The sequence below is a fragment of the Pipistrellus hanaki genome (assembly GCF_964339955.1).
Source record: "Pipistrellus hanaki genome assembly, chromosome: 19".
Classification (NCBI taxonomy): domain Eukaryota; kingdom Metazoa; phylum Chordata; class Mammalia; order Chiroptera; family Vespertilionidae; genus Pipistrellus; species Pipistrellus hanaki.
This window is the reverse complement of record NC_140521.1, coordinates 20,853,195-20,880,873: the sequence shown is the minus strand read 5'-3', so window position 1 is coordinate 20,880,873 and position 27,679 is coordinate 20,853,195. Positions and strand designations below refer to the sequence as shown.

Below are 27,679 nucleotides of genomic sequence, written 5' to 3'. Positions count from 1 at the left end.
TCAGTTTGCAGTTCTTAAACTATTGGCGTAGCAGGATGCAAGTACTGCCCAGTTAATACAATAACCCATTTTACACTTTCTTTACTACTTGAGCCCTATACAGTCAAACCATTGTAATCTCAGAGACTACCTTGATATCTAATTTGGTTTAATGTTTAAGCCAATTTGAATAAAAGTTCTCATTGCTTGCCAGTGTTCACACTTGTTGGTTTCAAGTAGTATAGGAGAATGAATGAAAACTATTATTGGTACTTTTACTTTAGAGTCTTTTTTGTTTAAAAGCCTCTTTATAATATTTTCCTACACTCTTTGTTTCTTCCTTCCTCCAAAATGGAAAACACACAGAAAGTTTCCATCTAAAAGTGTTGTGTGACTCTCCTAAGAAGACATTTTCAGATTTCTTTTCTTTCTCCAATGAGAGATTTTTGTCAATCAGAAAATAGTTTTGAATGAGTAGTTTTGAGTTGCAGACTACTGTACAATTAATTGCATTTCACCATAGGGAGTGTAGTTTGTAATTATTTAACCTATATTTAGCCATTTTATTGGTTGCTTTGTTATTTATGAGGATATATTAAAATTTTGTTACTGTTTCTTAGACTCAGCTTAGTAAAAAATAAGTGATATCTAACTATAATTTTAGATTAGATATGTTTATTTATAGGCCAAAATGTGATCTAACTAATTTCTAAGCTATAGGTCCCTAATTAAAAATAATAACTATTTCAAATTTTTATAACCAGTAGGAATTAAATTGATAAATTTTATCATTATAGCTCTACTATGTTGTTAAAGTTACCTAAGTGCTTTATAAATCAACACAATGTGTATATATATATTTTTTTAAATATATTTTTATTTATTTCAGAGAGGGAGAGAGAGAAAGATAGAAACATCAATGATGAGAGAGAGTGATTGATCAGTAGCTTCCTACATGCCCCACACTGGGATTGAGCCTGCAACCTGGGTATGTACCCTGACCAGGAATCAAACTTTGACCTCCTGGTTCATAGGTCGATGCTCAACCACTGAGCCACACTGGGCTAGGCCATAATGTATATTTTTTAACTCAAGATTTGTTAGAGACATTGAAAAATATTTAAAGTCTAAGTTATTTCTGTATTATGACAGAAAGGCAGAAGAATCAGTTTCTTGATTTGTTAACACAGAACAGTCTCCTAACAATTGTCAGCTATCTCACAAATACACATTTTTGATCTCCAGAGTGAGTAAGAAAAATAAAATGCCTTCGAATGCACATTTTATACCTATGAAAACCTACCCTTATGAGACAAAGAGATGTGGCCCACATGTATTTAGCTCAGAGAATTGCATTTTCAAGCTGAAGTCTAGTGTTTGGGGCCCTTCCATTTCACCTCTGGCCTCAGTGAAATGATGGATAGCAAAATCAACCTAGCATTGTATGTTTTGTTATACTTAATATTTAATTAGTCAGTTATCAAAGTACTCATTGGAAGATCTATTTTTATTTCCACATCAAACAAGGGCTCTCGTAGTGTATATTTATCTTTATGGAGTGTGTTTCACTTTCTATCTAATGACACTGGCTTATATTCATAGCAATCAAGGCTAGACAGTTCAAATACATTTTATTTACCCATTACAATAGATGGCACTAATCAAGGCAGAATGCTTTCTTTTTTTTTATTTTTTTATTATAGCTTACTTTTTATTATGACTTTCAAAATTATTTTTTTCTTTATTTTAATTTATTGTCTAAAGATTTACATATGTCTCCTTTTCACCTGGTTGGTGCCCCCCATCTCTTTCTCCCTTACCCCCCCAAGAATGCTTACTTAAGTAAACTAATAACCTAGTCTTGGCAGTAGACACACAAAAGCAGAATCATAGTTCATGGCTAATTGTCCTTCTGTTGTGAATATTAGCCTTTAGTTTTTCAAGGGTGTGTATGTTAAAATACATAAATATTTGCAAAAACCACATAAATATATAATTTTAAGTAATCTAGGTCAAGATTTAATAGCTGAAATAGAAAATTGCAATATTTAGCTTCATGTACTTTTATGCTCCATAGTCTCTTGTGCAAAAAATCCTCTTCTTTCATTATATTACCATTTCCTAGTTCACATGTGTTTGCCTTTTGTTAGCTTAAAAGCACTTTGAGGGCAGAGGTGGGTCTTATTTATCTTTGGATCCAGGTATAGGCCAGGTACAAAGTATAAAGGATGCTCAATAAATGAGTATTGAATGAATGAATTGAGAGGGTGAGGATGAGCTCCTGACTCCACTGTGGGGCAGGGCAGAGTTATCCTCCATTTTGTAACTGAACCCTAGCCCCAATCAGGGTCACTCGAAGCAGTGACATCACCACTGGAGTATAAAACCCCAGGGCTTGGTGAAGTTTGCTCTCTCTTCCGCCATGCTGCCAGTGTGAGTGGGACAGAGCCCATGCTAGCATGGAAAAAGCTCTTTTGTTTATTGCATGGGACTCGGCTCCCTGGTGGTCCTTGGGGATCACGAAGTCTGGGCGTAGCAGAATCAGTGATCATCAAATAAGTAGATTATATTTATGTCCACACTTTGTTTCTTATTCTCATTGAGACCTTATCGTATATCAGAAGGGGAGTAAAAGAGACAGTGATTTGTTTGGAACACAAGAACAAATGATAGCCTTATTTTTCTACCATGTAAGAAACAGAACGGTATGTTGGAAGGAGAAAGAGCCTTATACCTCAGATACCTAGGCTCCTATTTTGGCTTTGTCACTATAAATTCGGCTGGCACTAGGTAAGTTAGTTAAGTCTTAAAGTTCTCTCATTTGTAAAATAAGAATACATACATCATGGGATTCTTCTAAGGAATAAACAAAGTATTTATATAAAGTGCCAAGCATAGTGACAAATACGTAGCAAGTGTTCAATAAATGGTAGCTGCTTATTCTTTTAATCCAGTGTTTCCCAAACTTCTCTCATGATGAGAATCACCTGGTGGAGTTGTTAAAACACAGATTCCTGAATCCCAACTAAGAAGTGCTAAACTAGGATTTTTGAGAACATATAGGTAAAATTGCATACCTAACTTAGTGCTCTGTATATAACATCTGTCTTAGAGCACTAGTTAAGTATACAATTTTACCTATCTGTTCCCAAAAATCCTAGTTTAGCACTTCTTAGTTGGGATTCAGGAATCTGTGTTTTAACAACTCCACCAGGTGATTCTCATCATGAGAGAAGTTTGGGAAACACTGTTTTAATCACTTGAAAGAAATTTTTATTGCTGTTTTTGTTCTATCCCCAGTATCTAATCTTTTGCTGAAATGTATAGCTCGTGACTCCAAAAATAAGTTGTAATTAGTAGACTCATAGGGAAATTGAGACATTGAGGGTAAGTGACTTCCCAAGGTCATGCAGATAATGGCATGGATTGCTGTGATGTAGATCTGGTTTTTCAACTCAGTATACTTTCTACTTTATATCCCTCACTGGTATAAAGGGATATACCATTTATATATCCACAGAAGAGCTAAGGAGGTGCTAGGGAAGAAGTACTGTGACAAATTTTTAGCCTCCTTTTCTTTTTCATCTTTTCTACATGTCATTGCTCTCTTATTCTCCCAAAAGTACAAGTCTGGATTTGTCACTCCCATGTTTAGAACTTTAATTATTCCCGTGGCCTACTGAATTCAGTACAGATTTATGTACCTGTTTTTAAGTTCCTATTACCCCATAATCTACCAGACTGGCCTGCTTACTGGCCAAGCACTCACTTATTTGCCACCTTCAGGTCTTTCTTTGTTCCTGCCATATTTCCCCCTGGAATGCCTTCTGTCCCTCATTTTTCAGACTCCAATGTCATCTTTCAAGAGCCCTTCTCTGATCATCCTCCTTGCCACTCTATCCTTTGGATTCCCTATTACATGCATGACATTCTCTCTGACATTACATTGTAGGGTTTGTACTTGACTTATCCTTCCTAGATTCTGTCTTCTTGATTTTAAAAGGACAGAACCTTATACATCTAACTAAGTATCTTGTAGCTAGTATCTGCTCAATTAATATTTGTTGAATTGTATTAAATGTAAATACTTATTTTAAGTTCAAAGATAACATGTCAGTTTTATTATCACTGCTAGTACAGATAACAGGGATAATTCTAAAATAAAGAATTCACTTCTGAACCTCACAGTTGGCAAATTCTATGCCAGTGGTAGCAAGTATATGGATATTTGTATGTTTGTATTCAGAATGATATTTCCTAAAGTGACCCTTGACTTTGAGAGTTTGGTATTGGTTTTGTTTCCTTATGTGATGGGTTTATCAATAAGGAATGGGTTCTAACTTCAGGATTTTAGAAGCTTGTTTTCCTTTTGCCTAGGTATTAGCAACAAATGAAATACGATGATCTGTAATTTGCAACAGAACGTGGTTGTTCCCTTGAGTTAGAGGTAGAGTCTGGGAGAGCTCTAACACTCTGGTCTTCAAAGCGAAGTTTCTTTGTGTTATAAGCAATTTGTAACTGTGAACAAATAAACTTATTGTTATTTCTATCTTTCACTTTGTATTCTTTTCCATAGTGCTTACAGCCTTCTAACATACAGTTATTTTATATTTTATTTATTTGTTTGTCTTAAATCCCTGTATTAGAATTTGGGGTCTGTGAAAGCAGAGATCTTTTGTTTTATTCTTGGCTGTATCCCCAACTCATAGAACAATGCCTAACATGTAGTAGGTGCTCAATAAATATTTGTTGAATGACTAGATAAATTTGGCTTTTAGAATTTCTCCAATGTGTTGGCTAATAAGATTTTATTTTAAACATGAGGGAGTAAAAGCCTAAGAAGGTAAAGTATAGAAAAATTGGAAGAATAGAATTTCACTGTACATTTTACGCTCAATTATGTTTTTGTTTTCTTGAATGCAAATAAAAGCCATACCTACTACCACACCAGATATCTATCCAAAGATGATTGTGTCTCACTCTTGCTAAAATCTAAGAAAACTGTTCATTGTAACAAAATCTAATGGAAGCTTGCTGATTTGACTGTTAGGCATTAAAGACTAAAACTACCAAAATTATAATAAAATTTAGTAGAGAGGCATTATCCCATTCAAAGCCTGGGATTTTTCTTAGATGCTGATATTAACGTTGAAAATTGGTCAAATCAAGCTTTTGGGGTTAATTCGGGGTTATCAGTTTTCTGCATGTACAAGTAATTGGGTTTGAAATGTGTTTTAAGCCTGAACTAAAAGAACTTAGTCACTGGTGACTCATGGTGAGAAGTTTTTCCTTTTCCCTGCTAGAACATATGTTGTTGCCTCCAACATGGGCTTTTTGAAACATTGAAAACATAAAAATTCCTACTTTTATGTAACAGGTTCTGGAAAAGTTCTTTTATGTTTAAGGTGGTTGCCTTAATTACAGTGCTCTTTAATAGTCACCACTACAATTGACTTTCCAAATTCCCATACAAATTTCTTTAGTCTCTACCTTTATGGAAGTTTTCTCATTATATATATGTGAAATTGTCAAAGGTCTGCTAGATAGGGTATGAATGCTAGTGCCTAGAACAGTGCTTTGCAAAACTAGTTAACACATATTTGATGAGTGAAGTCACATACATTCTTAGAAAAACAGTGAAAAGTCTGTTGAAGTAAATTTTCTCCTGCCCTTTTAAATTAGGTAATTATTAATTCATAATTAACCTAGTTTGGGAGGCTCTTGGTATTAGCCCAAGGTAGTTCTGCCCTAGTAGTTATTAGCATTGATTGTGCCAACCTGATCTCCTCTAGCAGTTCACTTACAAAAGGAGGAGTAAATTGGCAACACCCATAGGCACTTGCACCTATGTTAACCAATGGGAGTTGTAACAGGAAGTGCTTAAGCCTGCAATACAGATAGTAATGTGCAGTGCTCCGGTCACGCTGTTTTCATCTGCAGTTTCTTACTAGGATTGTATTCGGCCTTTTAATTTATATGCATATAAACTTAAAAGAGAATTATCTTTAAATTTGAAAATTAAAATGTGAATTATTTGCATTTCCTTCATTATCAAGGATTTGGTAAGTTGTCCTCCTTTAAGTTCTTTCTTTTACCTTCTACCGTGTCCTGAGAAACCTCATTCTGACACGCAGGGTGAGGGGCGAGGAGGGTGCATAAAGGTAAAATAAATGTAAAATTAAAACTTTGGCTGATATTATTATCAATAATCAGTTCTTATACTTACATGATTCCATAATGGTAGGCATTGGTAGAATTTCGTAGATTTTTACGTAAGATTTGTTTAGCTTGAGCAAGTTTTCCTCTTTTGTAGGAACTGGGAGGGGAAATTCAGGAAAAGTTTTTAAAAAGTTCTTTTCAAAATGTCGAAATGTAAAGCTGTATAAAATGCTGTTGCTGTTAACTGTCCGACCAGGAAGTACTCTTTTTAAGCCTCATTTATAAAACTGTCTATAATAACTTCCTTTCTCGGGATGAAGGAGCTGATAGCGTGGTGCTGGTCTTACAACTTGAGTTCAGTTTTATCTTTGCTAAGTGATTAAGAGGCAGCTTTTAAAGAAAGCTACCTCTGAGGCAATCTTATTATTGCTGTAGCTAAATAAAAGAATTTTTTAAAGTTTTTTGTATGTTAGGTTGGAAATGTAGGTAATGCATTTGAGAAGATCTACTGTAATCTTGGTGTTTTGTTTTGTATTTGGTGTCTTATTATAAATATAGATTGTCTAAATATTGCTAAAAAATGCTTTGTAGAACTTCATGTGAATATTTATGGCCTTAGCTCAAAGTCCAGCTGAGAGTAATCAACCTCAAAAGTCACAGGATTCACATGCTCTATTTATTTTAATTTGTAGTTTGATATTCTGCAAATAAATAATAGTGGGAATTTCTTTTCAAAAATTTTTTGATTTTTTTTTTTTTTTCTTTCTACTGGGTAAGTAAGGTAAGCACTGAGCTACAAATAAAATATCAAAGTCTTGTCAGGAGTCTTTAAAATTTTTTAAATACTAAAGGCCATGTTTATTAAATGAACACAGTTTATTCTAATGAATATATTGTTACTGTAAAAATATTTCAAAATTATGCTACTAAAATGGCATTCTATTCATCCCAGAGATTTTAAAAAATAATAAAGCCACTCCTATTTTTCTTCTTTAGCAAAAGGGAAAATAGGAGAGAGAGCAGAGTAATTTCTTAAACGTAATACCAAATACAGAGACAGAAAAGTCAAAAGATTTGGTCATGTTTACTTTAAAACTTTTTTGTTTTAGTACATACTAGTAAAGTTAGTTACATATTAAAATATTTTTTAAAATATCTTATCCATAAGATAATAATTTATGGGACTACTGTAAACACAATGGAATTAGATGAAGTAGGAAAGTAGTGTTTCTTAATTTAGCACTTCATAGTTAGTATGTTAAAGCTAATGCAAAATATTTTATAAACCAGGAAAGCTAGCCTAATAGTTTCTTTACCAACTATCCTCTTGGAACAAGGTTTAAATGAAATGTGTGTACCCTGACTTCCAAACTCCTAATATATTACATGTTAGGTGTGTAAATGAAAGTGTTATAACTGTACTTAGGACACATTTTTATTCAAGAAGCATTGCCATGGATAGTACTAATTTGGGCCCTCTATTCTTTCTAATGCATTAAAAAAAGGAAATGAAAACGTTCAAATAATCTTTGAAATGTGATATCATATAGTGTATTTTTCCTTAAGATTTATGAATGTTAAATAATTAAAAGTACAAATTATGCAAATTTTAGTTTTTATAGACAGAGAGGCCCTTTATGATTGTCTGACTTATATTAGCACACCAGATGTATCCCAGTCATAGTTTGAACGGGGGTGGGGCAGAGGAAGTGGGTGGGGCTTCAGAGCAGTGACAGATTATTGCAGATTATATGGCTGCCTGCCAAAACACCACTAGTTGGAGGGAAAGTGGAAGTTACCAACTGCATCCTTTAATAGGATGTTTATTTAACCAGTTATAACTGAGCTAATTGTATAACAAAATGTTTGTTGGTTTCATAGACAGATGAGAAAAGTTAAACTTCTGAATTACTTGACTTGTATTTAACGCTCTATTCTTTAGTTTCCTAAGGCCATATTTCTTATCTGTAGTCTGCAAAGATCGTACTGATTCTTTTGTGGAAGACCACATGTTAGCAGAGAAAGAGAGGGGTGAGGGGAGGAAGAACTTTAAACTATAATTGCTTTATTTTCTAGTTTAAAATATTACAGAATCAAAATCTAAAAGTGTCCCATCATATTTAGAAAATTTATATAAAATAACTAATAAAAATAATCATGTCTTGTGAAGGAGTTTGTAATTCTCAATTGTTTTGGTTCAGTTTGAAATTGAGATTCTTACTGTTGCAATAGCAAAGGAAGCTTTGTGGAGGAAATATGACTTATCTGTCAAGATGCATAAGGAGGGAATTACAGTGGACAGTTATTTTTAGAAGTGTCTTATGAATGTATTTTATGTACTGAGAAATATCTTTAAGAGGTTATTTATGTTTCAGGGTTACAGGTAGGAGTTATATAGGTTGTTCAGATCATTGGATATTCTACTAAGAAAATTAAGCATTTGATGTCACCAGCCAGCCTAGATAGTCTTGACCTGGCTGATCTAAGTGAGAGCATTTTTTAAAATGTGAGCAAATTGAGATCCTGTCAATACCTTCAAATAGTAATGTAATGTCAAGGTCCTATAGACAAGGGGACAGTTAATTCTCATTTCATAGCAATGGCTCATTCTCCTTCGAAGATAGAGCACAGTGTTTTCAGTACTATATGGGAAGATTAGAAGTGAATCACGCCATCTAACCATTTGTATCACTGACACACTTCTTATAATTTATGCTCCGCCTTATTCTTTCACATGGTGAGGAGAATGTCCAGGTCCCTTATATCTCTTACTTTTCATTTTGGTTTGCATATGTTTGGGATGGGCAGTATAAACTAATGATTAACCAGAGCAAGTTAGGCGGACCTGTCTGGCACTTACTAGCTCACTAGCTTTGCAATCTTGTACAAATCCCTTAACTCTCCAGGCTTCAGTTTCTTCAACGGTAAAATGGGCATAATCATAATACTTCTCTCACAAGATTATTGTGAGGGTTAAATGAGATTATGTACGAAAAGCACAAGTTTGGTCACTCATTGTAAAAGAAGAGCTCAGTGAGTGATGTGTTTGCTGTTATTGAACAGTTCAGTTCTTATTCACAGCTCTACCAGAAAATGACCAGGGGAAGAGATGGAAAACCACAACACAATCGTGTATAAATAATAGAATTGGTGTTATAATAATAGAAGTATTTAGAAAGTACTATGGGAGCACTCCCCTTACCACATTACCACATTACATACTTACTACTCATTCTAAAGGGAGAGGGGCCATAGGATGGATTGACTATAGATTGATATAATTATTAGTTAGTAAATCTGCCAAACTTAGCTTTAGTAAGTTTGGTAGATTCTCTTTGTTTTTCACTTCAGAGCATTTCCTCCCAATTTGATAGCACAACTTGGGAAAGCAAGATGGCAGAGTGCTGATTCCTTAACTCATTTTCTCAATAGTTTGTTTTCTTCTGGCTGGATCACTATCAGATATAGTCAGGACTCTCTCTCAAGATTTTAGATAAGCTAAAAAAAAAAAAAGTTGGATTTTTCTGGGATATGATTTTTCCTCCCCTGTGAAACTAGGCAATGAAGAATATATATTTGAGTTTAGAGAAGAATGTTTTTCTGTTTTCATGATCTTAGTCCCCGGGGGGAGAGGGAGGGGTGTTCATATCCTGTAATGGGTCAGCTAATTTTGTTTATAAATTGAAAACAACTAATTTTTACATGACAGATTTTTATGGGGCTGAGTTAGCAAAGCAGATGTGAAATTTGGGGGAGCTTCCTTAAATTAACTAAACAAAAAATGTTTTGTGAATGTTTTTTAAATTTTCAGGTCTTATTAATCTGTAGTAAAATCCCTGTACCTAGGAGGCAACCTCTGGATTAGTCTATGTTTCATCCTTGTTGCTGGTACACCCTAATTTTACAGTCACAAGGCCCATCAGATCGCACTAAAATACACTGTATCTCTGGGCACCAATCCTACGCAGACCCTTATTGCCTCATTCCTGGACTACTATTATACAACTGCCTTCGTTTTCACCTGTTTTTCCCCCAACTCATCCTGATTAACCTTCTTTAAATGGTACTGCTTCCAGCATTCACTCCCTTTCAGAAAGCTTTGTTGCTTCCCCGTTTTCTCCACTACATTAAATCTAACCTCTCTTGCCTGCTTTTCAATGCCTTTACCAACCCCCACACTACTATCCAGTTCATTTCTTATTTTCTTTTTCCTCTTCTTTCTGCTCTTTAAAGTCGGCCTGCCTCGCAAACACACCATATTCATTCAAGTCTGCACTTATGGTACCGTTATTTACTTGACTCAGAAAGCCTTCCTCCCTTCTCTATCTACTCAGATTTTACCTTGTCTTCAAGACCCTATGTAAAATGTGCTTCCTGTCGACAGCTTTTCCTGAGGATTTCAGCTCTTGATGTTTTGTGCAAACATCCAAGTGACTTTTAAATTAGCAAACCAATGAATGAAAATGTGCATTGTATCTTTCATTATTCACTGTTCTGTTTTCACTAATGATGTAAACCTTTTGAATACAAGGACTGTATCTTGCAATTAAAACTTTCACAGTTCCTAGCAAAAAGCTGAGTTACCTGATTTTGATTTGAAGGAAAAGAAAGTCAATCTGCTTTATTATACCTTTCTAAAGTAAAATCAACAATCCTAGTAATATTGAAGGGACCTGAATATTTTTTCCAATTTGGGTCATGTCTGTCATCTTATTTACAGAACAGCAAGAGACAAAGATAATTTTGTAACTGATTAATATTGACATGTTTGCTTTATGAGAAACTATGTATATATGTGTGTATCTATATAATTTTGTTTCCTTTCTTCAAACGACATAGCCAGCTTGACTTGGAGAGGTTAGTTTGATATTAAGAACTTTCTATCCTAACACTATAAATAAAATATGATCAATAAATTTTGTGTAACCAAGAAATACCCATTCTTTAAGTATTTTAAGTATAATTAAGTTCCTACTATGTTTATGGTTAGACTCTGCAAAGGATACTGAAATTTAATTACATATAATCTTTGTACTCAATAAACTATTAGAAATTATATAAGACAGGAAGAATATATACTCAGAAGCTTAAACAAAAAAACACTTGATACTTCAATAGGATGTCTCTTCTCTTTTGAAATAATACATGCCTTCCTTTATATTCATGCCACCCAAATGAAAACTTTTTATGGTTTTTTTCTTTATTTTATTTCTAGTTTTATTGAGATATATTTGACATTAGCACTGTATTTGTCTAAAGTATATGGCATAATGATTTGATATATGTATATATTGTGAAATGATTACCACAATACATTTAATTAACATCAATCACCACACATTATTACAAACTTTTTCCTTGTGATGAGTACTTTAAGATTTATTGTATTAGCTACTTTAAAATATCCAGTACAGTAATGTTAAGTAGAATCACCATGATGAACTTATTTATCTTAATAACTATAAGTTTTTAACTTTTGACCCACTGGCTGTCTCTGGTAACCACTAGTTTGTTCTCTGTATCTATGAGTTAGGGTTTTTGTTTTTTTTTAGGTTCTATGTATAAGTAAGATCATACAGTATTTGTCTTTCTCTGTCTTATTTATTTCAATTAGTATAATGCTGTCAAGGTCCATCCATGTTGTCGCAATGGTAGGATTTTCTTTTAATGGCTGAATAATTATATTTCTATATATTGCATTTTCTTTATCCATTCATCCATCAACAGATACTTAGATTCTTGCCATGCCTTGCCATTATAATTAACTAGAGTCCCAGTGCACGAAATTTGTGCATGGGAGCAGGGGTCCCCTCAGCCCAGATTGCACCCTCTCCAGTCCTGGACCCTGCAGACGATGTCTGATTGCCTGTTTAGGCCTGATGTCTGATTGCCTGGTCACCCCCAATTGTCCCCTGCCAGCCTGGTTGCCTTCGACTGCCCATCCACCAGCCTGATTACCCCCAATGCCCACCCTGCTGGCCTGGTTGCCTTATGTAGTCTGCTGTTCAGTCATTTGGTCATCCCTCACTAACCCCCTGCTGGCCTTTTTGCTCCACACAGCCTGCTGTTCAGTCATCTGTCTGGTTTCGATTGGCTTTTTATATATTAGGATGATGTAGTAACACGGAGGTTCAGATAATCTTTTCAAGATAGTGATTTCATTTTCTTTGGGTATATAGTACCTAGAAGTGGAATTACTGGATTGCATGATAGTTCTGTTTTTAATTTTTTTAGAAACCCCATATTGTTTTCCATAGTGGTAGAATCAATTTATAATACCCTGTGCCTTTTTTTATACATGCTTTCCTTTGTATTGATGCCAAAGAATATAAAGGACACCCAAATGAGAACTTTAAAAATGCAGAATGTTTTATATATGTAAAAGTATGGATGTTTGGAAATGTCTAATAAATGCTTTGGATTTTGTGTTGATACTTGGTTGCAGAGGCAGCCAGTAATAACATACTATTTATTTATTTATTTAATAAATATTTACTGAGTATATATTTGTGTCAGGCCTTGTACTAGTGCTGTATAGGACTATGTCTTTTTTATTTTTTTATTTTAATTTTTTTACATTTTTTAATTAAATTATCTGTGTACATATTTTAACATTGCCCCCCCATACATACCCTCCCTCCCCAGAGTTTTGTGTCCATTGGTTGTACTTATGTGCATGTATACAAAGGACTATGTCTTTTTTAAAGTGAACAAGTAGAGAATTAAACTATTGGGTCGGCAGCTAAGTAATTGCGGATTTTTTAAAGAAAATCAAAGACAATTTTTTCATGGAACTAAATAACTTTATTCTTTAATGTATTGCCCATTTTGATCAATGACCTTTTGCCATCTTTCAGGCAGCATCATAATCCCACGTTCAAAAAACTTCTGTTTTTTATTAGCAAAAAACTGAATCAGGTACGATTTGACATCATCATCATTATTGAAATTTTTACCATTCAAGGAGTTTTGTAAAGATCGAAACAAAAAGTAATCAGATGGTGCAAGGTCAGGACTATATGGTGGATGTGGCAAAACATCCCAACCAAGCTCCATTAATTTTTGCCGAGTGACCAAAGATGTGTGTGGCCTTGTATTGTCATGATGGAATACAACACCTTTTCGATTTGTCAATTCGGGCCGCTTTTCTTCAACTGCATTGTTTAATTTCGTTAGTTGTTCAATGTAGACATCAGAATTGATCGTTCGGTTGGGTGGTAAGAGTTCAAAGTAGACAATTCCTTTGTAATCCCACCAAACTGATAACAAAACCTTCTTTTGATGAATATCAGCTTTTGATGTTGTTTGAGTTGGTTCACCTGGCCTGCTCCACGATCTTTTCCGCTTGATATTGTTGTAAACAACCCATTTTTCATCGCCAGTTATCAGTCGTTTTAAAAATGGATCATTTTCATTACGTTTCTTTAGCAAATTGCAGCTGCTAATGCGTTGCGTTAACTGTGATTCTTTCAGTTTGTGAGGAACCCATGTATCGAGTTTTTGAACATAGCCAAGTTGTTTTAAGTGATTTTCAATGCATGTATGTGATACATGAAGCTTCTCTGCAATCTCACGTGTTGTACTGTGACAGTCCGAATTGATTATTGCTTTGATTAGGGCGTCATCAACTTCAACTGGACGACCAGAGCGTCTTTCATCTTTGAGTGAAAAATTACCAGAACGAAATTTGGCAAACCAATTTTGACACTGCCGTTCTTTTAAGGCTTCGTCACCATAAACAGCACATAACTTTTTATGAGCTTGTGATGCGTTTTTCCCTTGCGGAAATAAAAAAGCAAAATATGACGAAAATGTTCCTTTTGATTTTCCATTTTTCAACGAACGCCAAACAAAAACTACAAAACAGATCAAAAAACTTTTTTTACTGATTAACAGCTGAAAAGCCAACTATCAAATACAAAATGTGTTTTACATTTGTACTACGTCTGCAAACCTAAAAATTCAACTGAAGCCATATATGTGTGAAGCCCGCAATTACTTAGTTGCCGACCCAATATTTGGCTAATGCAATACACTGGCAATCTATCTGATGCCACAAAAATACACAGGCATGTCACTGACTCATTCCCTATTCTTATTACCCAAACCAGTATACAAAATACCTATTTTTTTTAAGCTTCAATGAGGATATATTTATTGATTTTGGAGAAAGGAAAAGAGAGAGAGAGAGAGAGAGAGAGAGAGAGAGATTTATTGGGTGCCTTTTATATGTGCTGTGCCCCAACCAGCAACCAAAATTACAGCCTAAGTAAGTTCCCTGCACTGGACCTCTTGATGTATGGGACATGCTTTTTGTTTTAATAAATAGAAAATACAGATGATTAATTAGGAGAAAATAAAAGTTATCTTCTATACCAACAATTTTCAATCTTTTTCATCTCATTGCAAATATATATTTTACCAATCTAAAAAAAAGTGGGGGGGAGGGAGCGGTAGAATTTTTATTCATTCACACCAGATGGCTATTGTTGTGTTGGCTATTGTCATTTTCTTATTCGACAGGCTAAGGGAAAAGAGGTCAGTGCCTCTGATTAAATAGCCAGGTACTACATGTTTTAAAAATTTTTGGGACATATCAGTGTGCCATAGCATACCAGTTGAAAATCACTATTTTATACCCAGTATATTCTGGCATAACCTCCCATATTTTATTTAAAATATATTTTTTAAAATAGTAAGTAGGAAGTTTATAATTCAAGTATTATTCTATAAGGTGTTTTTTAACTTTATTAATATATTAACAAATGTCACATTTTTGTCTAAATATACTACTTCCACATCATTTCAAGCCAGAATTGTTATATTCAATGTAGATTTTTTTCTTAGCTTTTATTCTTACAAATTATTCTAAATAGCTCTCTCTATCTCCATTACAACTCTACCTTCTACGTTTCTTTCCAATCATAGGAGATTCTATAGCAGATAGACTATAAAAACTTGGTTTCTAAGAAGTTGGCTCAATTTTTTTTTTCCAATAGGCTGGGTGAATAGCATTATTATATTGTATGTCCCAACAAAGGCTCCTATTGCTTTAAAATGTGTCCCTTTTTGCCCCATCAACCAGAAACACAAGTTGTAGTAGTATCTGACAATTCTGTCAACCAACAAGGACTAAAAAGAATGCATACTTATCTCTCCAAGCACATGGCTGCTTTCCTTGGCCTTCATCTTCTCCAGAGGAACTCTAGTTCCCTTCCACCCTTAGACTATCATCAGCCTTCCTTCCTCTTATATTCCTGCCTATTCAAGATTTTTTTGTTCAAGTTTTGCATTTAATTTTATGAGTATGAGTTTTTTTTTAAATCACCATTAATCTGGGAAAGACTTTGGCTTTTTCCAATGTGAACAATTACTATAATAATTATTGAATATTTGTTGTCTATTATTATAAAGGCTATATAGTTCAGCCTTCTTAATTTAATTTATACCATTTTGTTTTATTTTAAAAATTTTTATCCTGATCTGACCCTAGAAAATACGTGTTTTCATTTTCATCTTCCTAAAATTATTCAAATTTATATCACTATAGTAAATATGAATAGAACTTTTGAAACTGCTTTCAAAAAGAAGATATAATTCAGTGAGCTTGAATCTTTTTCCTTAGTGACTAGGTGATTGAGTAGGCTAAGCTTATAAAATTTGCTATGTGATCCTTAACTGGCTAGCATCTTAGAAAAACAAATTAAAATTCTAATTATCCTTGACAAGGTGAAAGGATGTATGGGTATTAACAAGAGGAAGTTGACTAGGGATATGTATACTGAATGACTTAATGAAGAATTGAAAAAATAAAATAAATATAATAGGAGGTTTCAGACTTTTAAAAAGCATGACAGAAAGAGAAATAAATAGTATTAAGTATGGATAAGTAAATATTATTTTAAAAGCTATAATACTATTAATAGTATTACCGGTAATAGCAATATTATTAATTGATCATGATTTATTTCTCAGATAAGAAGGAACCTTATTTATTTTTATTATTTTTAGCTAAATTCTTCCCATTAGCTTCTAATATGTATTGAGAGAGAAGGAGAGGAGAGAGATTATTTAAAAAAATAATAGGATACTATGAGATAAAAAAGTTATAATTGCCATATATCTTTCATGTTATTGAAATACTTTCATATATATAATAAGTATTGTTAAGTGATAGTGCTGGTACCACATTTCTTAGATGGGATTTCCATTGCTGTCAAAGTATGAATAGGTCTTTTTTATTGTTGTTGTTGTTGTTATACATTTACTAGAGGCCTGGTGCACAAAATGGCACACAGGTGGGGTCCAGCATTGTAGCAGAGGGGACTGATCGGGGGCTGGGCCGGCTGGAGGGACAGGGGCTGCAGGAAGTTGGCCAGTTGGTCCCACCCGCGATTGGGTCGGTTGGCTGACCACATTGTGTGTCATAGTGACCTGTAGTTCTGGTCATTCTGGTCCTTCTAGTCGCTTTGCTTTTATATATATAAATTATTATTTTTTAATCTTTATTGCTCAAAGTATTACATATGTCTGCCTTTTCCCCCTATAAGCCCCTTTAGCCCACTCCCACCCCCCTGAATAGAGATTACTGATGTGAACATTGCTTTTCCCTTGTGGGCCAAGTAAGATGGATGGTTGTGTTAGAATGAGGCATTCCTTCTGTTCTGTATATTAACAGAGATTTACACCTGCACTTCTGTATAACTGAACAATCAACTCTATAATTGCCTTATCTAAATCTAGTAGGTTATATTTACTATGTGACCTGTTTTTGCTTTGCTTTAAAAGAATCAAGAGCTTGAATTTTTGTATTTTAGTAAGACAGAAAAAAAAATTTGGAATGTACACAGAATAAAGGGTAATTGGTACATTAGGGACTCTGGGGGGAAATCAGTGAAGTCAATATAAACAATAAAAAATAAACAGGATTACAAGTGAGTTCATTGTCAATGTTTTAAATTTGAAAAGTCCATACAGGATTTCTCATGTTGTAGAGCTTGGGAACAATTAAGCTTTAGTATATTTTTATAAGGTACTCTGAGTTTAAAAGAAAACATTAAATCTCAAAAATTTCTATCTTCAGATTATTGTCATTAAGTACTTCTTTTAAACTAAATGTATTAATGGTTTCATTTGGTATCATTCTGGCACTTTATTCTACTGTTTGCTAATGTATTTCCCTGAACATATCAAGTACTCAATAAGTATTTTTCATTATTGGACTGTCTAAGTCCTAGGTTTAATGTAAAGTGGAGTGCACATGTATGAAGTACACTGAGACTCCTGAGTTTCCATAACAAATTTGTGCTTTTGATTAATGAATTTACTGCACATTAAGGGTTATCTAGAATTCACCAATGGCTGTGGAAGAACCACTAAATAATTTTTTAAACCTGAAAAAATATTTTTAAGAACATAATATGCAAATTTTAGAAGACCTAATAATTTCTAATTTATGATGTCTCACAACAGAATACCATCATATACTTCACATTGCATGTTTTATTTATTGGTAGTACATACGTTTATAACTTTTTGTTATAATATCTGAGGAGAGTCTGGCATTTACTTTGTTTCTGCAGGCTTCTGTGAGTGATAACTTTCTAACTTTTATTATTTCAAATCTTGAACTACATGCGCTTCTTTCTTGTTTAACAATTTCTTTTTTAATGGGGAAAAATACTAACTTTACCAAGCTTTATAAAGGATAAAATTTAAAGTTATTTTATGTTGTACTAATAAAACTTTTACTGATCATATTTACATAGTAGTGTCTGTTAACAAATTAGAATATACTAGTAGTCTGTAACTGTCAGCAGACTGACTCCTCCTCATGCTAGTTTTCTCATTGAAAGCACAGATATTATAATAATGTCAAAGCTGCCTACTCTCTAAGATGAGGAAGCCACATGATCATTCCCGACTCTGAAATTCTATGATTTTAAGCTAAGTTCAAATGAAGGAGGAAGTATTTGGTCAAAGTAAAACAGTGAAACAAGCAAGTGAGAGATTACAAAAGAATTTTGTTAGCATGGTTTAGTTTGACTTCCTTGATAAAATCTTATTATAAAACCATTATTATGGGTAGATTAGTAGTTAAAATGGTGAACAAAGAAGGAAGTATTTTGAAAACAGGCAAAATGAAGTCAACCCTTCCTCCCCACTTTTTTTCCTAAGTTTGACCAGATGTACCTAAACGTTTGTGGAACACATGTCAACATTGCCCTAATAGAGTGACAATTTGGTTATTCACTTATTTTCTATTATATTTAATTATTTAAATTCATTGTAAGATTCATTTTTAAGCATATTGAATGATTGCCGTTAAAATAAAACTTGTACAGATAACTACACACAATATTTGGACTTAATTTGGATTCATAGAATTTTGAAAAATGTATGAGGTAATCTGTGAAATTTGAAAATTTGATCTTATATTTGATGACTAAAGTTTTTTTGGTTACATTTTAGGTATACTAATGGTACTATAGTTAATTATGTTTTTTTAAATAGTTTCATACATACAGTCTGAAATGCTTACGAATGAAATGGTATAAGCTTCCAAATAATGGAGGATGGAAGTGTATGGATCATGAATTGGTAACTTAAAGCTGGATATATGGAGGCTCATACTGTTTTATCAGCTTTTCTTGATGTTTGGTATTTTTCATAATAAAAATTTCAAAAAATAACATTTAATACAAAATTACTTAAATGTCCTTATTCCTTGTAAAATGAAAGAAAATCATTACCTGTAATAACTTCTACACCTTGCTGTTCTCTTTTCATAATCCATATTTCTGACTAGAGGCCTAGCACACGAAATTCATGCGTGGCCTAGCCTGCAGTCAGGGCCATCTTTTCTGGCTGCCAGCAGCTGGCCCCATCCCTTACTGCCACTCACCTGGGTTCCCAGTTTGCCATAGGGTGATTGGAGCCTGATGGCTGTGGGGAGGGACCAAGAGGTCACCGTTCCTGCCTACTCGCAGACCCCAGCCCCATGGCAGGTTGCCCTCTGTGTGTGGGGCAACCAGCAGGGCAGGGGCCTTGGCTTGGCACCACCCCCATCCCCTGCCACCCACCCCTGAATCCCCATTCACTATCGGGTGATGGGAGCTTGCCAGCCAGTAAAAGGGACTGAGAGGTGGTCAGTGCACCCCATAGTAACTGGTTGAGTGGTCATTCTGGTCGTTCTGCCATTATGATCACTGGGCTTTTATTATATAGGATTCTCTCTTTGATGCTCCAAAGACCTATTAAAATTGTCATATGGTAGGAAAGGAAAACAAGAGAAGCAAGTCATTTCATTATGCCCAGAGGAATTTTATTTGACTCGCTTGTTCTTTCTTTAAATGGGCAGAGAGTTTTCTCTTTGTTTAGGGGGTGGTGGGTGAGGTGGGGAGAGGAAGGGAGGATTCAGCCAAGTTATATATAATAATAAAATCTTACTATGCTAATTAGACTGGCTGTCCTTCTGGATGACCTTCCGGATGAAGCTGGGGGCTGCAAGGGAAGCCCGGGTCCTGGGTGCCTGCTATGGTGGCAGGAGGGAAGCCTGAGTCCTGGGTGCCGGATGGAAGCTGGGGCCAGCAGCCGGGGGAAGGAAGGCCTACTCTTGCATGAATTTCATACATTGGGCCTCTAGTTACATTATAAAGATACCATTCAATTGTATCTATAGTTATCCCATGTATATGTGCACAAAAATGTATGTAAAGTACTTACAATTATTCTCCATAATTCAGATTTATAATTATTCTCACCAAAGATGAATATTTTAGTTACTGAAGCTCTAACTTGTTTCAAAATTGATTACTTTGTGTTTTAAGAGAAATAAGTGCAATTTCTCAATAGCACAAATAGTGTGTTGAAATGATAATTTTTTATAGTTACAACTAGTGGCCAAGTGCATGGATTCATGCACATTGAAAGGAAATTAATTAAAAGAAAGATTCGTGTGGTAATTACATTACTGCAAAAAATTACATATCAAAATAGTATATATAAGATAGTATTATAAAATTCAAATACAGCCGGGACCGGTTTGGCTCAGCGGATAGAGCGTTGGCCTGCGGACTGAAAGGTCCCGGGTTCGATTCCAGTCAAGGGCATGTGCCTTGGTTGCGGGCACATCCCCAGTGGGGGGTGTGCAAGAGGCAGCTGGTCGATGTTTCTCTCTCATTGACGTTTCTAACTCTCTGTCCCTCTCAATTCCTCTCTGTGTAAAATCAATAAAATATATTTAAAAAATAAAAAATAAAAAATAAAATAAAATAAAATTCAAATACAAAATACTTTAATATCACTATTCACCCTTTCTCTATAATAGAAGTGTCAGAGATGAAAGAAAATTAGTAAAATGTATATGAAAATAATATATAAATTGGTTAATAAATAAACAGTAACAACATGATATAAAAACAACAAAGACATAATATAAAAATAACAAAAACATGATATAAAAACAACATGGATAAAAACAATGAGTGATAAATTGATTAATAAATAAACAATAACAACATGATATAACAACATTGTGTCAGTAGTTCGTCTTCAGACATATTCTGTCAATGATGCCTTTTTCTTTCAGCTTCAGAAGTATGTTGTGCCAATAGTTGGTTTTCAGATACATTCTGGTGTCGTGTGCAATTAGCACCAGTGAGAGCTTTATATGTATTGTGCATGCGCGAGTCAACATTTATTTTTAAACTAGAGCAGTGATTCCCAAAGTGGTCTATATCGACCCCCAGGGGTCTATGACAACCTGCAAGGGGTCTACGTCAGCGAAAAAAAAATTTGGGGGTCCATGAAATGAAAATGGGGGTCCACGATAGTGGATCTCAACATACACTGATAGTACCTATTTACTTACATCATATTATCTTATAATATAAAAACATATAAATTATTTATAAAAGTACCTATGAAGTAAAAAATTTAGTATATATGTTTATAAAATTGTGTAAGTTGTAGGATAAAAACCTGCACATAATGATATACCAGTATCATCTTGTTACAAGCATACGCGCAGTAAACATTCTTACCAATTTTTGTCTCAAAGCTTCGCGAACTTGCACCGACTTGTTCAATTCGTCACTCTATAAATATGAATGTGAGAAAAATACGTTCATTCGTTTCCTGAATCTTGAATAGGAAAGTGCTGAGAAAATATTTAAAAAAATATAAACTGGTAGTTTATCATACAAATTATAGTGAATCAGTGTTATTTTGTTTGAGAATGCCGGAGAAAAGTAGGTACATTATTTTTTATTAAATTTTAACACTAAACTTCACTACAGTTAGAAATTTACAAAAAAATCAATATCAGGTAAGTAGGGGGTCTACCCAAAACCGAAAAACATGGCAAGGGGTCTACGGCACAAACAAGTTTGGGAACCTCTGAACTAGAGGCCTGGTTCATGAATTTGTGCACGGGTGAGGTATCTTGGGGTGGTCTGTGAGGATCAGGCTCATAGGTGCAGCTTGCGTCCCCAGGCTCACAGCCCCACAGCCCCTCCTGGCACCCCACTGTGGCCTGGCGCACCCCTCCCCCCCTTACCTGCTTCATCATCCTGCCCACAGGGCAGTTGATTAGGGCCAGGCCCTGTGGCCTGCCACCACTGCTGGTTGTCATCTGCCCAGTGATCACCAGGGTGATCAGGCCCCTGCTTGCACCCACCTTGGCCTGGTACCACCCTATTCACCTGTTCCACCATCCCGCCATGGTCTTGCTCTTGTCAGGGCCCATTGGGGCCAGCAGCACCTCCATTGCCACCCGCTGCCAGCACTGCATCGCCAATGCCCGCAATGTTCTACACTGCTTCCCTGGTGGTCAGTGCACATTATAGCAAGTGGTTGAACTCCCGTTCAACCTCCCAGTGGAACAATTTGCATATTAGGCTTTTATATAGGATTGCCAGTGCGTGTCATATGTACCAACCGATTGGTTGGACGGACAGACAGTCAGTCACTTAGGCATATATATATATATATATATATATATATATATACACACACACACACACACACACACACACACATATGTAGATATTTATAAATTGAACACAACATCCAAGATTTTGTGAAGTATGAAGTAGAGATATTATTTCAAAATTTTAAAAATTGAGAAAAAGAATTTCAAATTAAAAAACAATTTAAAATAGCATGTGTGTTTTGAAAGAATATGCAGAAAAGAACAATGAAAATGCTCAATAAATGTCTCTGCTCCTATGTTATGATTCATTTACACCAATTTTTATTTTTTTATTTTTTTTATTTTTTTTAAATATATTTTATTGATATTTTACAGAGAGGAGGAAGGGAGAGAGAGAGATAGAGAGCTAGAAACGTCGATGAGAAACATCGACCAGCTGCCTCTTGCATACGCCCTACCGGGGATGTGCCCGCAACCAATGCACATGCCCCTGACCGGAATCGAACCCGGGACCTTTCAGTCTGCAGACCAACGCTCTACCACTGAGCCATACCGGTTTCGGCCATTTACACCAATTTTTAAAGTTAACATTTAAGTATTCAGGCAAGTAGTTATGAAGACTTAATTTCCATGAATGCATTACATTTGGGAATTGAGTTTTCTGGTAAATTGAATATTTCAAGCCCTTGTCTTGGTTTCTCAGCTTTTCTCTTTCTGCTGTATATCCTTCTCACTGCCATCAGGGTTAACTTTCTGAAAGACAAATCTGATCATCATTTACTGGCTTCAAAAAAACTCCAGTACCACCACATTGTTTGCGTGAAAGCCCAAATTGCCTTAGTGAAGCATCCAGAATCAGACTTCTAATTTCACCCCTCTCCCAGTAGAGGACTATAGCCTCAAACACAACAAAATCTTTGCTGGTCCCATAGATTCCTGTGCTTTTCTTATACCATTGTGCTGTATTCCCTCTGCTTGAAATGGTATTGCTACTCCTCCCCCAACTCGTCTTGTAGGGCCCAACTGAGAGGTCACATCTTTGAAGTTTTCCCATAATTCCCTCAGACAATGCTAATTATTCCCTCCTCTCTTTTCATAAGCACTTTTCACTATGTCACTATTTTTGGTGCTATATTTTATCTAGTGGTGTTTATCATCTTTTCTATTGATTGATTGTTTCATTCTCTCAGTCATTTATTCATTTATCAGGTATTAATTGAAAAGTTACTGTGCTCCAGATACCGGTTGGCACTGGAGATTGAATGATAATTAAAAGTCACAGTCTCTGCCCTCTGCTAGTGGAGGCCACATATATTTTTTTAAATAATCACAAAAGCATCTATATAATTATACTTGTGACATTGGTGAAGGTAGGATCTCTATGCAATACCCTTTTATAGGCTGCTGACGCTGTAACTTCCCACCTCCACACCACCAGCACATAAAGAAATGCCTTACACATAGGGGCAACTCAATAAATGCCTAAAAAATAAATGATAAATATATAACCGAACATGAGTTACATGACATTTTTAGTTTAAACTTTGAGATGTTGTAGATTCACAAACAGCTATGATATAATATAATATAGAGATACCTCACATATTCTTTACCCAGTTTCCTCCAATGATAATTTAGTCTTATAAAATATAGTGCAAAATCTCACCTATAATATTGATATCATTCATATTTCCCCCTGTTGGTTTTAATGATACTGGTGTGTATGTTTATGTGTTCATGCAATTTTTCACATGTGTAGTTTTGTATATCTACCACCATAGTCAGGATAGAAAACAGGTAAATCAGCCCTGGCCAGATGGCTCAGTTGGTTAGTGCATCTTCCTGATATACCAAGGTTGCAGGTTCGATCTCCAGTGTGGGCACATAATTTTCTCTCTCTCTCTCTCTCTCTCTCTCTCTCTCTCTCTCTCTCTCTCTCTCTCTCTCTCTCTCTCTCTCTCCTTTTTCTCTCCCTCCCTCCCTCTCTAAAAATCAGTGCAAATATTAAGAAAAGAAGATAAAATTTAAATAGTTACTTGTTAATCCTCATCCGATAATATTTTTTAAAATATATTTTATTGATGTTTTACAGAGAGGAAGGGAGAGGGATAGAGAGTTAGAAACATAAATGAGAGAGAAACATGGATCAGCTACCTCCTGCACACTCCCTATTGGGCATTTGCCTGCAACCAAGGTACATGCCCTTGACTGGAATAAAACCTGGGACCCTTCAGTCCACAGGCCAATGCTCTATCCACTGAACCAAACCGGTTAGGGCTGAGAATATTTTTCCATTGATTTTTAGAGAGAATGGAAGGAAAGGAGGGGAGGGGAGAGAGAGAGAGAAGAAGCAAAAACATCAGTGTGAGAGAGACACATGATTGGTTGCCTTGCATACACTCCTGACCTTTGGGATTGAATCTGCAGCCCAGGCATTTGCCATTGACAGGAAATTGAACCTGGAACCCTTTCATGCACCAGCCCACTGATGCTCTACCATAATGGCCAGGACAAGAAAGGAAAACTGACTGATTTTGGCATGGTGGTATTGACCTTATAAAATGAGTTGGGAAATAATCCCTCCTCTTCTGTTTCCCTTCAAGACATCATGTGAAACTGGTGTTAATTATTTAGGTATTTGGTAAAATTTTTCAATGAAGCTATCTGAGCCTAGAAATTACTTTTTTAGAGCCTTTACATTACAAATTCAGTCCCCCCGCCCCATGATTATAGACCTATTTATGGTGTCTATTTAATGTTGGTGGGCTTATAATGGTTTGTGATTTTTGAAAAATGGGTCTATTTAATCTAAATTTCACATTTGGTGAACAAAAGAGAGCTCTTTGCTTTCTAATTTAACATGGTGGAATAATTTCCTGGGACTCCATGCTTCCTACCTCTAATATTCTTGCACACTGAAAAGAAATTAATTAGAAGGTGGCTGGCAGGACTGGGTGAGAGGGGCCAACCTTCCATGGTCCTTACCCGGTGTCTGTGGAGTGAGTGGGGTCCCTCTGGCAGATGGGGTCCCTTGGCCTGGCCTGTGGGGGTTTGGCTGAAACCAGCTGTCTGACATCCCCCAAGAGGTCCCAGAGTGCGAGAGGGCACTCGGCAAAGTTGCTATTGTGCAGGGTGTGGAACGCAAATACAAGTGTGCAGTAAGCCAGGTTTGGGGCCTACAGTGCCCCAGCAACAACATAACCCACAGCCAAAGGTGAAATCATGGCCAGGCGAGGAATCGGGCTCCCTCCTCTCTGGTTTGGGGTGTGTCACCCCAGAACCAAAGCTGCAAAGTCACTACAGCTCAGCAGCTCCTGTATTGAGGATCTGCTCCCTTGGTGGTCATTGCGCATCATAGCTACCAGTTGAACAGTGGGAGGGATACTTAGCATATTAGCCATATATACTATATATAGAATGTGTATGTTTCAAGAAAGCCTCACATTTCAAGTAAAATGAGACTAGAGGCCTATGTGTACCATAGCTAGAGTTTTGAATTGCTTTTGATGGTTTTCAGTAGGTGGCAGTTAGGGGTAGATGAGGTAAATTACTTATTCTTCACACCAAAGGAAACAGATGTCTCATATTTTCACAAGGTTTATGGCAGTTTCAGACTTCTGAACCTCATAAAGATAAATGAGCACTGACAAACCAAAGGATCCTTGTTTCTCAAGATTGCCTTCTGCACCTTTCTATCCATCTCTGGCTCTTTCCTCCTCTCTTTTCCTTACTTCCTTTTTTCTTTTTCTTTCCTTTTCTCTTTCCCCCTTTTCCTTTTTGGCCTCTTTCTTTTCCTTTTTTTCCCCTTCCTTCTTATGAGCCACCACATTTAAAGTTTAACGAGTAACTGCCTTATTTTGTAATCTAAAGGAGCTGCAGTGCAGTATGCTTCCTCTTTGTGATAATTTCCCCTTTGTCCTACTGTCACGTGGGAAGAGATATACACAGATATAGTAGCTTAACTATTTGCGAGTACCTAAGGCCTGAGTAACGCTAATGGAGTTTAGGCCAAGAATCTGAACACTGCCTAAAAATACACAACATTGCTTTGGCATATTTTAAAATTCATTTAGACATGGGACTATTTTTTTTTTTCTATCATCAATAGATAGATTAATATTGGCATGTATAAAAATACATAAAGTTATTATTTGCAGACAAAAAAAGTGGATAAAGACTAATCAGATCTCACTATTCTGATGTAAATTAAGCAAACTTCTTAGAAATAATTTCATTAATAGAATTGAATATAACTTTTACATTTATTTTCTCAACTTTAATTTTGACTTTTTATACTGAGGGTTTTATTTTGTTTCCCATTCTGACATTTCTAAATATAAATAATTGGGGGTGAGGGGGGAAAGACAGGAAATGAGAGTTCAGGTTTCATTTTAGGACCTTTATCATTTTGTAGAAAGCCCACCCAGTAAGCACCTAATTATTTTCTCCCTTAAATATTGGAGATATCCAAATATTTTTTTTCTGAGTTGTTGACACAAAATTCTAACTTAATGGCAGAGATTGATAGTATGTTGTCATCCTTCTGTCATTATTTATGAGAATTAAAAGGCACATAATCTATTGTTCTACCTTATGTTTTGGTCAGCCACATACCAGAGTCCATTTTTAATTAATGTCAGAAGTCGCTTTATATAGCCATTTTATGTAAATCCTGACTAAGTTTTGACCAGTATCATGTCAGAGGAGCCATCTTGAATCCATATGAGAAAGATCAGAGTTGAGGGAATATTTTTGTTCCCATGTCCTTTGGTTTTTATTTAGCTCTGCAGTAATTAATTAAATACTATTCCCATTTAAAAAGGGCACAGAGACTGACCTGCCTAGTGTAAGTAAAAGTCATAGAATATAGCTGGCTTTATATCTTGATATAAAAATCTTGTTCCTCTGACCCCTGTCAGTATGGAATGTATATAAAATGACTCATGGTATAGAATATAGTTCTTTTGCTATTTGTGGTTCTGGCAAATGTTTAACATTACTCTTAATACATTATCTTCCTTTTCTCCATTTTACTTTTTCTAATTATATTCTGAAATAAATGATACAGTAGTTTTGATATTTTTCTGGGTTTAAAAGGTTGAGAATCAATTTGAGTTGCTTTGGAATTTAAGTCTCTCAGGACACAGAATCCTGGTGTGTTCCCATGTTAATTCTGGAGAAAATAATCCAAATTCCAAGAACCAAATCACCATTCCTACCAGGGGCTAGGGAAACATCGCATAGCATTTAAAGCAAGTGTTAAATAAAAGATTTTCACTTCCATGGTTGAAAGTCTTTTTAAAAAGTGTTTATTGGGTCTTTCCCCAGGAAGAAAATAAAGACCATGTCCTGGGACATGAAGTCTAAACCAATACCAGCAGTGCCAAGTGGAAAAGACAATATGCCCACCATCCTGGAATTGGCAAACATTTTTTATACATCAAGTAAGAAGCGAAGGTGTAGGGAAAGTCTGGCCCGCGGGCCACATGAGGCCAGAGAAATCATTTGGTCTGGCCGTGCCAAGGCATTAGGGGTGAGCTAATTAAAGTTTGACCAAATATACCAGGATAATTTTTAAGATGACAATTTTAATGGCCCGTGAATGAT

At 35.4% G+C, this 27,679-nt stretch overlaps 1 protein-coding gene across 4 annotated transcripts in view; it reads left to right on the top strand.

Annotated features, from left to right (window-relative positions):
- TAOK3 (TAO kinase 3) overlaps positions 1-27,679 on the top strand; it is a 500,481-nt gene that overhangs the window by 357,343 nt on the left and 115,459 nt on the right. The window contains exon 1 of one of the 4 annotated variants that reach the window (XM_084868274.1): positions 5,871-6,041. The exons of the other annotated variants lie outside the window; for them this stretch is intronic. The gene's annotated coding sequence lies outside the window, so the exon portion shown is untranslated. Of the gene's footprint in view, positions 1-5,870; positions 6,042-27,679 lie in introns of those variants that run through there. 4 annotated transcript variants of the gene reach the window in all.